The 18691-nt window shown below is 36.0% G+C and overlaps 1 pseudogene; it reads right to left on the bottom strand.

Annotated features, from left to right (window-relative positions):
* Nucleotides 1-9117: 9117 nt before the first annotated feature.
* Nucleotides 9118-18261, bottom strand: LOC136147881 (RUN and FYVE domain-containing protein 1 pseudogene; annotated as a pseudogene).
* Between the last annotated feature and the right edge of the window lie 430 nt (nucleotides 18262-18691).

Below are 18691 nucleotides of genomic sequence, written 5' to 3'. Positions count from 1 at the left end.
GACTCTCAAGAATTCTTTGGCGTTCAGCCTTCTTTATGGTCCAATTCTCGCATCCATACATGACTACTGGAAAAACAAGAGCTTTGACTATACTGACCTTTATTGGTAAAGTGATGTCTTTGCCTTTTAATATGCTGTATAGGTTTGTCAAAGTTTTCCGAAAAGGCAAGCATATTTTAATTTCATGGTTACAGTCATCCTCCACGGTGACTTTGGAGCCCAAGAAAATAATATCTGTCACTGCTTCCACTTTTTAAATAGTTTATATTTTGTATATAGTGGAGCTTATATGTTAATCCAAATCTCCAAATTTATTCCTCCCCTCCTTCCCTTTTGTTGACCTTAAGATCATTTTCTAGGTCTGTTTCTGTAATTAAGTTCTGTTCGGAGTCATTTTTGTAAATAAGTTAATTTTTATAAAATGTTAGATTCTACATATAAGTTATATCATATATTTGTCTGAGGGCTTCCCTTGTGGTTCTGCTGGTAAAGAATTTGCCTGCAATGCGGGAGACATGAGTACAACCCCTGGGTTGGGAAGATTCCCTGGAGAAGGGGAAGGCTATCCACTCCAGTATTCTGGCCTGGAGAATTCCAGTCCATGGACTATACAGAATTCCAGTCCATGGACTATACAGTCCATGGAGTCACAAAGAGTCAGACACGACTAAGCAACTTTCATTTTCATATTTGTCTGACTTATTTCACCTTATATGAGAATCTCTAGGTCCATCCAATTTGTTTCAAATGGCATTATTTCATTATTTTTATGGCTGAGTAATATTCCATTGTATATATGTACCACATCTTCTTTATCCATTTCTCAGCTGATGGACACTTAGGTTGCTTCTATGTCCTGGCTATTGGAAATACTGCTGCAATGAATATAGGGGTGCATGTATCTTTTGCAATCATGGCTTCTTCTGGGTACTACATAGCCAGGAGTGGGATTGCCGGATCATATGGTAACATTATTTTTAGTTTTTTTTAAGGAATCTCTATATCGTTTTTCATAGTGGCTGTACCAATTTACACTCCCACCAACAGTGTTAGAAGATTCCTTTTTCTCCACCCTGTCCAGCATTTATTGTCTTTAGATTTTTTAATAGTGGAAATACTTATTACATTGTCTTTTTGATTGTAGCCACCCTAATCAGTGTGAATTTGTATCTCATTGTCATTTGAGTTACATTTTACAAATGAATGTCTTTTCACATGTGTATTGGCCATTTATATACTTTCTTTGGAGGGAATTCTATTCAACTTTTTTGGCCATTATTTAAATTGGATTGGTTTTTACTTTTGAATTAAAATTGTTTCTTATATATTCTGGATGCAAGTTCCCTTATGGTATATATGATATGCAAAAATTTCCTTCCTATTTGTGGGTGAGAGTTTTCCTTTATTGATGGTATCCACTGGAGCACAAGTTTTTATTTTAATGAAGTTCAGTTTATTTCTTCTTCTGCTGCTTGTGCTTTTGCTGTCATATATAAGAAATCATTGTCTAATCCATGGCAAAGATTTTATCCCTATCTTTCTTTTAAGAGTTTTATGGTTTTAGTTATAACATTTAAATATATGAACACTTTTAATTATTTTTTATATACAATGTGGGGTGGGGGTCCAATTTAAGTCTTTTGCATGTTTATATCTAGCTGTCCTTTCAAAATTTGTTGAAAAACTTTTCTTTTCCTAGTCAATTGTCATGGTTCCCTTTTTGGATCATATTTTAATTTTTCAGATAGGCAAATAAGGCCAAAATAATTAAATATAATATCAAGAATATATAATGTCATAAATGACAGAGGTATATGTTTTCAAGCCTGAACAATCTGGCTCCTAAGTCTTTTCAGTATGCAAGAATGTTTTAGGCTCTGATCTTTAGACTTTGAGATGGACCTATCATACCTTGAGTCATTACAGCATCTCGGAACCTACATACACACATTTAACACCTATATAACAAGTCAGGGCTCAAATATGATAACAGAGAATTTATAAGAACTTTTGATCAAAGGGAAACTATTTATAAATATATATATGATAAATATGTATATATTTATTTTGTAGTTTATAGCATATATACTAGTATGGATATAGATTTGTACAGCTTGTGTGTGTGTAGAAAAAATACATAGATAGGTAGATAAATAGTGCTGTATTAAGCCACAGTGTTTTATTTTTTAAAGTAATATTTAGAAATTTCAGGAAACTGAATTCTGTAGGATGAGACTTTTCCATTTAACATTTACAATCCTGACAAGCTTACTCTTCTTCACAGTACTCCTGACATGTTGGGAGACATCACATAGACATATGTTTTAATGAAGGATTGTAAATGTTCTCAATAATTTAGATGTATAAAATAAATGAATATTTACTGGCATTTGATAGAAAAATAATTGACCTTTTCATCATAAAAATCAATGTTTACTTGACAGGTGTTTAGATGTATTCTAACTCAAAAACATATTTGCATAAATTTGGGTTATTAATTAGGGTAGATTGCTCATGGATCCTAAAACTCATATGCTGAGAATCAGAAAATAGCAAATTATAATGCTTTTTGGAACAAAGTCAGACTCTTGAGATAAATCTCCAAGAAAGCATGTAAAAAATAAAGATATCAATATATTTTTAGTGGAGTTTAAAAAAGTATCTAGCTAAAAGTTAAAAAAAAAGAGAAAGATCTTTGTATTTAGGGTATGAAGTACAAAACACAGAAAAGTAAGTTACTGAAACAATATAGATGATATTAAAACATTTTTCTATTATAAATGCTTATACTCCACTTATTTGGAGCATGAGCATAACGACTTTAAGATAGCAAGTTTAATTTTGTATACAGTTTGGTTGACTTTTCCATTCCAGATTTAAGTTAAACATTGTGCTTCTATCTCTCCTCCTCCTCCTTCTTTCCCTCCCTGCTCTCTTTCCCTCCCCTTCTCTGTCGTTCCGCCTACCTCCATGACTATTATCAGTTCTCTATCGTCTTTGAATCCTATACTCCCAGGTATAAATTTATATTATTGCTCACTATAGTATTAATGTGAATAAGTTTTTTATAAGTGAAGATAATGTGAAAACTGTTTATAGCCATCTACATGGAATTTGTAGAGCACCAATGACTTATCTGAAAACATCTGGTCCCTGAATTTTTAAATGATAATTCTCCCTAACATTTTTGTCTGGATTACCCCTATTGCTTTGAACAGTGACTTGCACTGAGTAGCGATTCAATGACTGAGAGAAGTACTCACAGTTGTATTCAGAAGTACTGACAATTGTACTAAGTACTATTTTTATTGTTGATGTTGAATTTGTTATTATTACTAGGTAAGAACCTATGAATGGATCCATTGTGCTCACTTTTGAGTCAACTGCATTATCTTATGTTTAAATGTCAGCATACTGACATTTTATATTTTACAAAAAGCGAGATATATAGGAAACAGTAACATCTTCATGGTTGTTCCTAGTGAAAGAGCTCTTAACTTGGGTACCAAATACTGCATGATGTAGCAACTTGGTCATATAAAAATATTCATAATTTGAATGCTTGATCATAATTGTTAAATCATTTGGTAGAAAATTCTGTTACCATTATTGTTTTTACCATTAATTCCAGGAGATATAAATAAACTTAAAACCACTCAATTTTGCCCACTTAGATATCTACAGCAGCTCCTGCACAAGCAGGTGATTCATTAATTTAAGACTCATTAGACATAATCAATGTGAGCCTAGTGCTTTCACTAGCTCTGCTGCTGCTGCTGCTAAGTCGCTTTAGTCGTGTCCGACTCAGTGCGACCCCACAGACGGCAGCCCACCAGGCTCCCCCGTCCCTGGGATTCTCCAGGCAAGAACACTGGAGTGGGTTTGCATTTCCTTCTCCAATGCATGAAAGTGAAAAGTGAAAATGAAGTCGCCTAGTCTTGTCCGACTCTTAGCGACCCCATGGACTGCAGCCTACCAGGCTCCTCCGTCCATGGGATTCTCCAGGCAAGAGTACTGGAGTGGGGTGCCATTGCCTTCTCCGTTCACTAGCTCTAGAGTCTTAATATTTAATATCTCTGGAAGAATCAAGAAAGTTATTTAAACTATATTTACTTGTGGAACTATACAATTTATCACAAGGTAAACGCTGATCTTACTTTAGTCATTTAAACAGTTTTAAAGGTATCATTCTCACCGTAATTTCACAATTTAGAAGCAATATATGTCATTCAAATGATATAGGATTTGGACTACAATGAATATTAATTTCATTATTTAAATATATTTCAATAAAAAACCCAATAAACCACAAACAAGAACACTGAATGATGAGTGATAAAAGTGATTTCTCCTAACTGTTGTAAACATTAAAATGCATCAAAACAACAACAACAAAATCCTGGAGTTTTCAGCAATAATATCAATTAAACACATTAAATAAAATAAAATGCAGATATGAGTGTCAAAATAAAATGTTAATATAAAAAACAAAATCTTAAGAGAAATCAAAACCATATCTGATACAACACTTTAAATGAACTGACATAGAAAGCAGCAGCTTCATTAAACCTATGCTTTGAAAATACTTAATCAACATTAAGGTTTATGAGACATTACAGGAAAATCTCTGAGAAAGGTTATAAAGCTCTTTACATTCCCAATTTAAAAATTACTGATAAGGAACAAGTCATATACAATTGACTAAATAGTTATTTAATGCATAATCATCTGTAAAACAATTACCACAAATGAATAACAAGCAGGGCGGCTCTAGTGTCAAAGCTGACTCTGTTACAGGCAGCAGGAAAAACTGATGAAGGGACCTACTTCTGTCCTTGACCTTCTGCTGCTTAAAATTATGTCACTTTAGATTTGTATCATTTGCTGATTTTTGTCTGAGTCTTATTCTTTATTAAGTTTAGCAGTCACTTTTCTTGTGTAAGAAAATTTATGCACATTTTTCACATTAAATTGTCATTTAATCCTAAATCCCTGAGTTTTCAATTGCATCAGATATTAAGAGTTTTAATCAACTGAAGGAAAATACTAAGAGAAGAGGTCTTACATTTTGTGCAGAAGTGCAAAAATGATTCCTCTGTACGGAAGAAATTGATGTTGTATATTTATTTTGTAGCTCTGGAAAATAGAGCTACTTTTGAATTTATGTTAGAGTGCTAAATCTGTGGCACTCTGTGAAGACATCGCAGCTGACTGAAAATATACTTTTTCATATTAGCATGCTCCATTCAATGTATTTTTGTTCATGATAGAGAAGCTCTGAAGGCTATTTATAAAATATGATATTCCAAAGTGCACTCACACTATTCTTATATTTATTATATATTGTTCATATTGTTTCCTGCTATATCAGGTGATGCTATTTAGGTTACGTTAGCATCACAGAATGTACTGTAAGTTGTTATAATTGTATTACTATGGACTAGCCAGGGCTTCCCAGGTGGTTCAAGGGGTAAAGAATCCTCCTGCCAACGCTGAGAGACCTAAGAGACACAGGTTTGGTCCCTGGGTAGGGAAGATCCCCTGGATGAGGGCACAGCAACCTGCTCCAGTAGCCTCGCCTGCAGAATCCCATGGACAGGGAAGCCTAGTGGGCGACAGTCTGTAGTGCTGCCCCGAGCTGAACATGACTGAAGCAACTTAGCGTGCATGCACACACAAACTATGTTAAATGGCGTTGGAAGAATTCCCTGGTTAAGGTTAGCTAGACCTTAATTCTAAAATCACTTGATATTCTTGCAATTTTTAATGGTAGGTCTTTTATTTTCCCTTAGATTTTTTCTGAGATATAATTCATATATAGTCCTATATAAGTTTGAGGTGAACAATATGATGATCTGATTTGCACGCATGATGAAATGATTACCACAATAAGCTTAGTTCATATCCATCACCTCATACAGTTAGAAAAGAACAGAAAAGAAAAATGAAATATGTTTTCCTTATGAAAACTCTTAGGATTTACTCCCGCAGTAGCTTTCATATGTAACATACAGCAGTGTTAATGATACTTATCATGTGGTGCATTTTATCTCTTAAATGTCTTTTATCTTATTAACTGAAAGTTTGCACCTTTGACCACCTTCATCCAATTTTCCCTATTGCTATCCTGCATCTTTGGTAAGAGCAAATCTGATCTCTTTTTCTGAGTTTTTCTGTGTGTATGTGTGTGTGTGTGTGTGTGTGTTTGAAGTATAATTGACCTAAAACACTATGTTATTTTCTATGACACAACATCGTGGCTCAATATTTCTATACATTTCAAAATGTTCAGTACAATAAGTTTAGTCATGATATATCACCATATGATGATATTATATTACTATTGACTATGTTCCCTACATTGTATATTTAATATCCCTGACTCATTTATTTTGCAAATGTAAGTACATACCTCTTCGTCTCCCTCACCTATTTCTTTCCTCCTCCCATTATCCCTCCCTTTGAGCAGCCACCTGCTTGTTTTCTTTATCTATAACCCTGTTTCTGTTTTGTTATATGTTTGTTCATTTGTTTGTTTCTAGATTCCACATGTAAGTGAAATCATAGCATATTTGTATTTTTATGTGTGATTTATTTCACTTAGCAAAATATCCTGCAGGTCTACCCACTTCATTGGAAATGGCAAGATTTCATTACTTTTTATGTCTAAGTAATCATCTATTATGCATAGAATATTATATTACATATGTAATATTTATATTTATATATGTAGATGTATCACATCTTATTTATCTGTATCTAGCTTACTGTAAATAATACTACAGTGAACATACAGATGCATATTTCTTTTTAACGTAGCGCTTTTGCCTTCTTCAGAAAAATATCCAGGTGTAGAATTGATGGGTCATATGGTAGCCCTATTTTTCAATTTTTTGAGGCGTCTCTATATTGTTTTCCACAGTGAAAACATGTTTAGTGAAAAGTGAAGTCGCTCAGTCGTGTCCGACTCTTTGCGACCCCGTGGACTGTAGCCTATCAGGCTCCTCTGTCCGTGGGATTCTCCAGGCAAGAGTACTGCAGTGGTTTACCATTTCCTTCTCCAGGGGATCTTCCCAACCCAGGGATCGAGTCCGGGTCTCCTGCATTGGAGGCAGACGCTTTAAACTCTGAGCCACCAGGGAAGCCCAATGTTTTCAACAAAATAAAATTGAAGAAAAGCTCTTAAAAAAAGGGGAACCTATAAATGAACTTTTGCTTTTCTACTCAAATCTTTTGTTAGTTTACAACCATAAAATATTAAAATTAACTCAAGTAAAACTAGATGGGGTGAATAAATATAAAGATCCCCAGGATTATATAGATTTTTAAACAGTGGATGAACAATCCTTCATTTCACAGGTATAAAGTTCTGGAAGACCAGGAGCCTAAGTCATTTTCTCGGCATCTCAGAGCCACAGGGCCTCCTCTAATGCCACTTCTTTCTGCACGATTTTCCTCTTGACTGACATCCTCTTGAACCTTATTGTGCCCCCAGACAACATGTCCTAAATCTCCCTTTCGTATTATGACCTTTAGGGGTGGTTTCTAGCTCAAAAAACATAGATGCTTAGTTTTTTAGATTTGAAGTGATTGATCTGCATTATCTGTGTGAGCAAGCCTGTATGCTATAAATCAGAAAACAGTTTATGAATTGTGTGTATCTTCTCCATTCCAGTGAAAGTTGCTCAGTCATGTCCGACTCTTTGTGAGCCCCCTATACAGTCCATGGGATTCTCCGGGCCAGAATACTAGAGTGGGTAGTCTTTCCCTTCTCCACGGGATCTTCCCAACCCAGGGATTGAACCCAGGTCTCCTGCATTGCAGGCAGATTCTTTACCAGCTGCGCCACCTGGGAAACCCAACAATACCGGAGTGGGTAGCCTATCCCTTCTCCAGTGGATCTTCCCAACCCAGGAATTGAATCAGGGTCTCCTTCATTGCAGGCAGATTAGGGCTTCCCTAGTGGCTTAGAGGTTAAAGTGTCTGTCCACAATGTGGGAGACCCAGGTTTGATCTCTGGGTCAGGAAGATCCCCTGGAGAAGGAAATGGCAACCCTCTCCAGTTTTCTTGCCTGGAGAATCCCATGGAGGGAGGAACCTCGTAGGCTACAGTCCATGGGGTCACAAAGAGTCAGACCTAACTGAGTAACTTCACTTTTACTTTTCTCCATTCCAGAGTCAACTTTTGGTCCAGTCAGCTGTGGCTGAGGGTGTTAATTATTTGTTTATTCCAAAGGAGCAACAGGCAGAGATTTTCACACAAAGGGGTTCCCCAGATAGTTGACATGGATTTGCAGCTTCAATCAATGACTTACTATAAACACTTTGCAGATGACTAAGCAATAAAGTAAACTTAAAGCAGAAGTATTTAACTCTAATAGTGATCATGATGTTGGAAAGGGTATGCCTATAGAAAGAGAATTACTCCAGTGTTCTAAATGACCTTGAATTTTCAAGAGCCATGAGAAAAGGGAATTTCTTTTTCAGAAGACACAAATTTCAAAAAATTCTAGGTGATTTAATTCTCCTTCCAAGAAACAAAACGTGAGCTATAAGGGATCACCTTTTCTATGATTTAAACCAGATCTGGTATCAAAGCCTCTATAGAAAGGAAATAACAGCACCTATATCTTAGGATTATAATACATTTTAAAGAAATTATTTAAAGTAACCTTCTAGAATACTTTATGAAATACATTAAAGGATCAATAAATAATCAAAGGCATATTTATCACCCTCCTCAAATTTGACTTGTTTCTTCCTGTCCCCTACCTGAAATTTTGACATTCTTGCTGTAAAGAAATTCTAAGAGTAAAGCCAGATTTCAAGATATCATTGAAAACACACACTCACACACACCCACACACCCACACATACACTTGTGCATGCACATACATACACGAATAGAACTTAATACACCTGACTATAGGACAAATCTATGAACAAGATACATTTCTTCATAACTGTTTCTATTTAAATGTGATAACTAATTGCATTGCTTCTCTTAATGAAAAGAAGTTTAATCATATTAAAAGGAAAAACTACATACACCCATATGCAAAGATCATCCCCTTTATTAAAAACTATATTCTTTTTTTTTTTTTTTTTTATACCAGAATGAAAAATAGTTTTATTGCAGGGCTAATGATGGATATTCACAAGGGTGTGACTTTCTTGACTCAAGCAGGGAAGGCATGCTGGGGTGGTGGGGAGGAAAAGGAACTGATTACTACAACTAGTTGGGCTGTTGCAAAAGAGGTTAATTCTTTGGAAATTGAAAAATGATAATAGCAAAATCATGAAGTTACATCTGAACCAAAGCCGGTGGTGTCAAGTGAGAATGTCAATCCAGAGGAGTTGATTCCGTACAACTTGGAGAGGAGAGGCACAAGTAGCTTCCAGTCCCGTGTGCTGCGTCCAGAGGGCCCGCAGCCCGGCTTGGGAACCAACCTTCCAAGTCTCTGACTAACTCAAGACCCAGAGAGTTTGGCACTGTTCTGAGGCTGCCCACAGACATGAAGATAGTCTGGCAACTGGTCTAGAAAGCAGGCCCTGCTGAGGCCCCTGCCTTAGGAGCTGGTGGAGGAGGAGCACCGCTGAAGGAGCAGGGTGTGGCAGCTGTCACACACCCGGACTGGTCTGGGGTAGGAGGGCAGGGCCAGCTCGTTACTGGAGCACGTGTTGCAGAAGATGTGGCCACAGTTCCGGCAGTGGTGCTTTCTCCGGGAAATGGAGAACTCCTTTTCACACTGCTTACAGTGTGTTGCTTCATCGTCTTTCAGCCAAGTATGGCCCTTCAGTGCCTTATTTACTTCTTTGATGTCTTCCATCTTCAGCTTTGATTGGCTGAGGTGCAGACCCATTTCCTGGAGGGCTTGTTCCTGCTCATCACAGATCTTCTGTAACTCTGCCTTCTCGTCCTGGAGCTCCCGCAACTCCTTTTTTAATCCTTCTACTTGTTGTAGCTCTGCTCGGAGTAAAGAGGAAGTGTCTTTCTCATGCTGTAATTCTCGCTGAAGAGCTTGTCTTTGTTCTTTTTCTGATTTCAGCTCTTTCTCTAGACTTGCGCACTGCTCGTGCAGCTGGGCAAGCTGCTGCTGCAGGGCGCTGCTCCTCCCGCCGAGCTCTTGCTGCAGCTTGCGGCTCCGCTCCTCGGCCCCCTGCCTCGCCCTCTCTGAGAGCTGTAACCTTTCTTCCATTTGTTTCATGCTGGACATGACTTGATTGGTTTTTTCTTCAAAAGATGTAATGACGTCATTCTTCTGTTGTAAACTGCTCTCTGCATTCTGGACTTTGTGAAACATCTGTAAATTAATGGCTTTGACTTCCTCCAGCTGCTGGCGCAGGGCGACCAGAGTGTCCTGCTTCTCATGGGTGTCCTTTTCTAGTAGCTTCATTGCAATTTCCATTTCGGTTTTCATTCCAATTTGTAACTCCAGTTCTTTTTCTAATTCCAAACGGGCTTTCCTCTCCTCCTTCAGCTGCTTCCACACATCACTGTACATTTCATCCAGACCTTGCCGAGTCTGCTTGTAAATCTCCAGTTCAATTTTTGTATCTTGTTTTGTTATCTCTACGCTTTTTTCGCTTTTCTCACGAATTAATTCATTTTGTTCTCTTAATTGTTGCTGTTCTTCTTGGAGTGAACAAATTCGGTCTGTTGCAGCTGAAAGCTCTTCTTGGAGCTTTGAATTAGTCTTTTCCAAGCCATCTATCTTGGTTTGAAGATCCCCAACTGTGCAGCTTAAGTGCCGGTTAAGTTCTTCCACGTAATTTTTTTGATCAAGGACATCTGTGATTCTTTCATGCTCTTTGCCGCCATCTAGATCCTGCACATCTTTAATGTAGAGAGAAAAATCGATCACTCCAACCTGAGAATCCAAGTCTTCTCCTTTTAAGCAGAGGTTGGCATCCAGCACATTGAAATTTAAATTTAGTATTATTAATAATAATTCAGTCTTTCTTTTCCCATAGAGGAAAATATCATAACAATACTCTCTAAAAATTCTGCTTATCTATACATATGTGAGGAAATGAAACCTTGTTCTACTTAACAACAGTTCTAATTTCAGGTAAAGTCTGAGTCTCCAAGAATAAACAGCAGTAAAAGATGAACTAGAGAAAAAGTCAGATACAGATATCTAGTCACAGACAGAAACCCCATAAATCAGACCTTAATACTTAGTAGACAAATTAGAGAAAGCTGGCTGGGTAAGTGACAAGAAAGGAACACTCAGGATTAGACTGCAGGGTTGCTCAGAGACTGAAAACTTACAGGGCAGCTGTCCTTACATTTGTCTGTATGAGAGACCCCTGTGTTCCTGCCAAGGTGATGATTCACCACCTTCCTTCAATTTAGGCCTTTACTTTGGCTTTTCTCAAATAGTAGCCCTTCCCCACACTTCCCCAAACCTTATTCCTTTTATCCAAGGCCAAAATGCCTGTTAAAATTTCATATTTTACTCTTGCTTATTCTGAATTCCAATAAGAGATTAACTATGCCAGGGAAAAGGAGTACGTCAAGGCTGCATATTGTCACCCTGCTTATTTAACTTATATGCGGAGTACATCATGAGAAACACTGGGAGGGAAGAAGCACAAGCTGGAATCAGGATTGCCGGGAGAAATATCAATAACCTCAGATATGCAGATGACACCACCCTTATGGCAGAAAGTGAAGAGGAACTAAAAAGCCTCTTGATGAAAGTGAAAGAGGAGAGTGAAAAAGTTGGCTTAAAGCTCAACATTCAGAAAACTAAGATCATGGCATCCAGTCCCATCACTTCATGGGGAATAGATGGGGAAACAGTGGAAGCAGTGTCAGACTTTATTTTTTTGGGCTCCAAAATCACTGCAGATGGTGATTGCAGCCATGAAATTAAAAGACGCTTACTCCTTGGAAGGAAAGTTATGACCAACCTTAGACAGCATATTAAAAAGCAGACACATTCCTTTGCCAACAAAGGTCCATCTAGTCAAGGCTATGGTTTTTCCAGTGGTCATGTACGGATGTGAGAGTTGGACTGTGAAGAAAGCTGAGTGCTGAAAAATTGATACTTTTGAACTGCGGTTGTTGGAGAACACTCTTGAGAGTCCCTTGGGCTGCAAGGAGATCCAACCAGTCCATCCTAAAGGAGATCAGTCCTGGGTGTTCATTGGAAGGGCTGACGCTGAAGCTGAAACTCCAGTACTTTGGCCACCTCATGCGAGAGTTGACTCATTGGAAGAGACCCTGATGCTGGGAGGGATGGGGGGCAGGAGGAGAAGGGGGCGACAGAGGATGAGATGGTTGGATGGCATCACCGACTCGATGGACATGAATTTGAGTAAACCCTGGGAGTTTGTGATCGACAGGGAGGCCTGGTGTGCTGTGATTCATGGGGTCACAAAGACTGAACTGAACTGAACTGATGCCAGTTATGTAATATTTCTGGTCTGTCTCATAGTTTCTTATATCTTTGGCTCATTCTCTTATGAATGCTGTGAAATTAAGCACTGTGTATTGTATTTGTACCTTCAAATGCAAAATGCCTTGCATATAACACTTTATAAATATTTAGTGAAAGTGAAAGTCACTCAGTGGTGTTCAACTCTTTGTGACCCCCATGGACTATATAGTCCACGGGATTCTCCAGGCCAGAATACTGAATGGGTAGCCTTTCCCTTCTCCAGGGGACCTTCTCAACTTAGGGGTCAAATCCAGGTCTCCCACATTGCAGGTGGATTCTTTACCACCTGAGCCACAAGGGAAGCCCAAGAATACTGAAGTGGGTAGCCTAACCCTTCTGCAGTAGATCTTCCGGACCCAGGAATTGAACCAGGATCTCTTGCATTGCAGGCGGATTCTTTACCACCTGAGCTACAGGGGAAGCCCTTAGAGGAGATAAAAATGTAACAGGTGGGTATGGACTGTATATTAGAAATATTCAACATATAATATCACTACAACAGGAAGTAAGACTATATACAATTATAAATATCATCATGTGAAAATGGGTTCAAAGAGATTAAACATGCTGACTAAATATGTTAGCAAAATAAGAATTCAAATTCAGACGCATTTTCTGAAGCTTCCTGCGCAGTTGAGTAGATTCAGTAATGGCTAAACAAGTTAACCCCCCAAAGAGCAGATGAATGGATTAATGTCAATTTAGACAAACTTTTCTAGTAAGATGAAGCAGTCTCTGCTTCCAATTCTTTGATGATTTTTTTTTTAGTAAAGAGATGAATGGTAAGAGAGGAAGCATGTTCATAAAATTTTTACATGGCACAAAACTGTATTTCTTTGTCTCCCTCCCTTCCGTGCATACTACTTATCCTGTTCAGAATGTCATTTTTTTTCCCTTTATGCCTGACAGATACTCATTACTCAAAATTCAGTTCCAAAGTCAATTCTTCTGAAAGACCATCCCTATATACTTTGTCTTCACTAATCATCTAAAGGAAAAAATTTTAAAAAGTCACTGTCTCATTTTTGTTATCACTGCACCTGTGACTAATTTCATTTCCAAGGCCCTTCACCTCAATGATTTCCCAGGCCCCTGCATCCCACCTGCCCTCTTCATTCATTATAATCCAGCCCAGCCCAGCCCATTTTTTTTTTTCAAGTTTCATAAAGCTCTGATCCCATTCCTAGCTCAGTGCCCTACTTCAGCCTGTTCTATTGACCTGAAATACTCTCGGAACCCTCACCTTCCCTTACCTAATTCTATTTTGGTTTTAGCATAAATGATACTTTCTCAGAGACTCCTTTCTAACCACCCAAACTAAGTACACCCTTCCTGTTATTCGCTTTCATGACCTGCTATATTATCCATCATAGAATATTTAAATATTTGTAATTATTTTTTGTTTGTCTGGGCTTTCCAGGTGGCACCACTGGTAAAGAACCGGCCTGCCAATAAGGGAGACACAAGAGACTCGGGTTCAATCCCTGGGTCCGGAAGGTCCCAGGAGAAGGAAATGGCAACCCACTCCATTATTCTTGCCTGGAGAATCCCAAGGACAGACAGCCTGGCAGGCTACATTCCAAGGGGCTGTAAACAAGTTGGACACCATTAAGCGACTCAGCAGCAGCAGTGTGCATGTTTATTAATTTAGTGTTTATCTCTTTAACAGAGGATAGATCTTAGGGGGGAAGATTACATCTGTTTTGTTTGTCAAAACATGAACAAGAAATATTTATTGTACACTTTTACTGTGCAACTGTCACCATTGATTTACAGATTTAGTTGCATTTACTGTAAGTCTAAACTGGGAGAGGATTTCAATTGGATGTTATATTCTTAAGATGTATTTAGTACTTATAGAGGTATATGGTATCTGTTCAGAAATGGATTGTTGCCTGGATAAAATAAGCAATTATTAATAAAGAATTGCATTAGGCAAAATAATTGCTCCTCAAAGATACAATGGTGAATGTCTTAATCACTGGAACCTGTGAATATCTTCTTACTTGAGGAAAGGATTATGTTTAAGGACTTCAAGTTGGAGAGATTACTTGAATCTTCCTAGTGGATTCATTGCAATTATCGGAATTCTTAACAACAGAGACACTTTCTCAGCTGTGATCAAAGGAGAAAACAGAAAAAGAGTTAGAGAAAAATATATCCTGAAAATGGAAGGGAGCGTTAAAAGATAAATTGAATAATGTTAAAATTTTCAGTTTTATTTAACATATCTCAACTTGAATCAGACAGTGCCACCCAAAACGTGGTTAGGCACACTCGCAGGCAGGAGCTACGGGAGAGAGTTTAATACAGAAGACAAGACAGCAAAGGTAAACCAATTTTGACTGGCTGTCCCTTATGCGGTTGCCTTACTTGGTAGAGCTTAGTTTGCTGTTTGTGACTGAGTGTTCATATATTTCATTTTCTCAGACTTAAGTGCACTGTCTGTAGCTTAGCTTTGGGGCTGCTTACATCGACCATTAAGGTGTCAGAGCCGTTCCAGTCTAATGGCCATGTTTGCTTCAACAGAGGGCCGTGAACAAAGGAAGGAGGGAGGTCTCTAGAATCTGGAAAAATGTAGGGGAATCTATCCTGTTCAGTCTCTAGAAAAGAACACAGCCCTGTGAGCTCCTTGATTTTACTTCAGTGAGACCAGGTTTAACTTCTCACCTGCAGAACCATAAAACCACTTTTTGTTATTTTAAGCCATTAAATGTATGAAAATTTGTTACAGCAGCAAAAGAAAACTAATACAGGAATACAAAATACATATGTAAGGTGACAGAAGCCAGATATAGGAAAATTTCAATTGTTTATAAAATATGTTGAAATGAATAAAGCTCAGTTGACTGTAGATAAATTTAGAAGCTTCTATTTAAGACAAATTTAACTGGATCAAAGATAATTGACTTAGCAATGATTCTTGTACAGAAGACCTTGGTTTTTTATTTAATTGATATATTATTATATTGATATATTATTAATATATTGATATATTATTAATTATATTGATATATATAATATTAATGATATATAATATATAACATATATTATATTGACTATATTGATATTGATTATATATTGATTATATATTGATTATATTATTGATATATTATTAAATTGACATATTATTATATTGATATATAATTGATATATAATTAACATATAATGTTAATATATATTAATATTATTATATTATATATAATTATATTATAGAGTGATGTATTAATTTATTAATATAATTCATAGGATTACAATATAGTTATATTTAATTATTAAATTTTTAATTAATTAATTAAAATTTAAAGTTTAGTTTAATTAATAATAATTAATAATTAATTTCTAAAATTAATTTATTTAATAAATAAACTTGATTAATTTAATTATTTATTTACTATTATTTAATTAATATAATTATTATATTTCTATAAATATACACATATAATATAGTTTAATACATTAATATAATTAATATAATATAATTATATTATATATTATATATAATAAATATTTATAATATGATATAATAATATACATCTTATATCATATATCATACATATATATGATATATATCATATATATGTATATGTATACATATGTATGTGTATATGTATATATGTATATAATCAATATTCATATAGATATATTGATATATTATTATACTACCTTTGAAAAAGTAGCCCAAATCAAGTAGTTCATGTCCAAAGAGAGTAACTGGTAAGATTTATAAAAGAGATAAAGAAGATATAATTCCAAACTAATACACTTCCAAACTAATTTTATGAAGCCAGGAAAAAGAAAAAAACTATTATCAGATCTTATAAGGACAGTACACAAAATGAAAATTATAGAGTGATCTTACACACAATTACAATTGTGAATATATTAGAGAAAATATGAGCTAACAATTCAGCCATATATATTAATGTAGGTTAGTGTAGCACATTGTATGACATTTACATGTCATTTTAACATATTAAAAGAGAAAATATAATATTAAAAAGAGCATTTTAATGAGCATCTCAGATTCAAATAAATTTTAATTTAAAATGTATTCATGTCAATATTTTTGTGTAAAATTTTAGTCTAGAAATATAAGGGAACTTCCTAAAGTTGATTATTAACAGTAAGACAAATCCTACAGTAAACTATTTAGTGCAGATATGTTTATATATTTCCCTTTGGAATCTGTGAAAACACAAAAGCCTATTATCAGATTGACAGTCAACATTGCTGGAAAATGAACAAGAGATTTGAATGCGCATTTCATAAAAGAGGACATTGCAATAAGCAATAAATATATAAAATATTGCTTCAGCAATATGAAATTCTACTATCAGAAAAGTGTAAATTAAGACCACAATGAGATTTCAAACTTATCAGAATAGAAATATGGAAAGTCTGATAATACCAATATAAGGATGTGGAGCATCACACATTTTCATATACTACTCTGTAAATGGATACAAATATTTTAGAACACATGAGGCATTATCTTGCTCATTTGAAATATCCATAACACATAATCAAGCAATTCAAACCATAAGTATATATTTGCTATATACATGTGACTATGTCCTTGTTGATCTCTGGTACAAATGCTCTGAAGTTTACAACTGTACAATGAGTAACATGGCCATATATTTATACTAAGGAATACTACACTGCAGTGAAACAGAATGAAATAAACTAGAACTACACACAATGAGGAAGAACTTTATATAATACTGAATGAATTATATATAACACAAAAGAAAACATAGATTAATTTCATGTATATGAATTCAAAACAGGCAAAACTAAACAATGTTAGTGTTTCCTACATAGGTGGAGAATAAAACACGAAGAAGATTGAGTAAAAGTCAGGTTATCTGAATATATATTACTGTGCTATGTGTGTGTGTATATATATATATACATAGGCTTAATATGTAAATATATACACATATATACATACTTAATGTATCATCCATTTAAAATATTTATGTCAGGGGGAAAATAGAATTTGGAATTAGTTGGGGCTAAAGGAGAATTCTGGAGTATTAATAATATGGTAGATTTTGACCTAGGTGATTTTGCAGCAAGACTGTGTATCATACAATTGTCAAAAAATCTTTAAAGTTTATATAGTTAAAGATAAGGTAAGATAACTTGTAAATTTTTACATAAAAAGCAATTTGATAAAGTTCTTATTTTAAATATTTAAATTATTTTACATAACTTATTTCCAGTCAATTTATTTACTTACTTTTAATTGGAGGATAATGGCTTTACAATATTGTGTTGATTTCTGTCCTACATCAACGTGAATCAGCCATAAGTATACATATGGCCCCTCCCTCTTGAACCCCCCTCACACCTCCCACCCCATCCCATCCCTCTAGGTTGTCACACAGCACCAGGTTGAGCTCCCTGCATCTCACAGCAAATTTCCACTGGCTGTCTATTATACACATGGTGATGTGTATGTTTCAATGCTACTGTCTCAGCTCATCCCACCTCCTCCTTCTCCTGCTCTGTCCACAAGCCTGTTCTCTATGTCTGCATCTCTATTGCTGCGGTGTGCTCAGTCACTTAGTCGTGTCTGACTCTTTGTGATCCGTTGGACCGTAGCCCACCAGGCTCCTCTCTCCATGAGATTTTTCAAGCAAGAATGCTAGAGTGGGGAGCCATTTCCTTCTCCAGGGAATCTTCCTAACCCAAGGATCAAGTTCACATCTCCTCCAGCTTCTGCACTGCAGGTAGGTTCCTTACCTGGTGAACCACTGAGGAAGCCCTGTTGCTGCCCTACAACAGGTTCATCATGTAGCATTCTTCTATATTCTACATATATGTATTAATGTATGATATTTGTTTTTCTCTTTTGACTTACTTCATTTTGAGTAATAGACTCTAGAATGATCCATCTCACTAGAACTTAACTCAAATTTGTTCCTTTCTATGGATTAGTAATGTTTCATTGTGTATAATATGTACCACAACTTTTTATCCAGTCATCTCTTGATGGACATCTAGGTCACGTCCATGTCCTGGGCTACTGTAAATGGTGCTACAATGAACACTGGGGTATAAGTGTTTTTTAGAATTGTGGTTTACTCAGGGTATATGCCCAGTAGTAGGATTGCTGGGTCATATGGTAGTTTTTTCCCAGTTTTTTGTAAAGAAATCTCCATACTATTCTCCATTGTGGTTGTATCAATTTACATTCCCACCAACAGTGCAAGAGAGTTCACTTTCCTTCA

This window comes from Muntiacus reevesi, chromosome 16, assembly GCF_963930625.1.
Source record: "Muntiacus reevesi chromosome 16, mMunRee1.1, whole genome shotgun sequence".
Taxonomy (NCBI): domain Eukaryota; kingdom Metazoa; phylum Chordata; class Mammalia; order Artiodactyla; family Cervidae; genus Muntiacus; species Muntiacus reevesi.
This window is presented reverse-complemented; position numbering and strand designations above follow the sequence as displayed.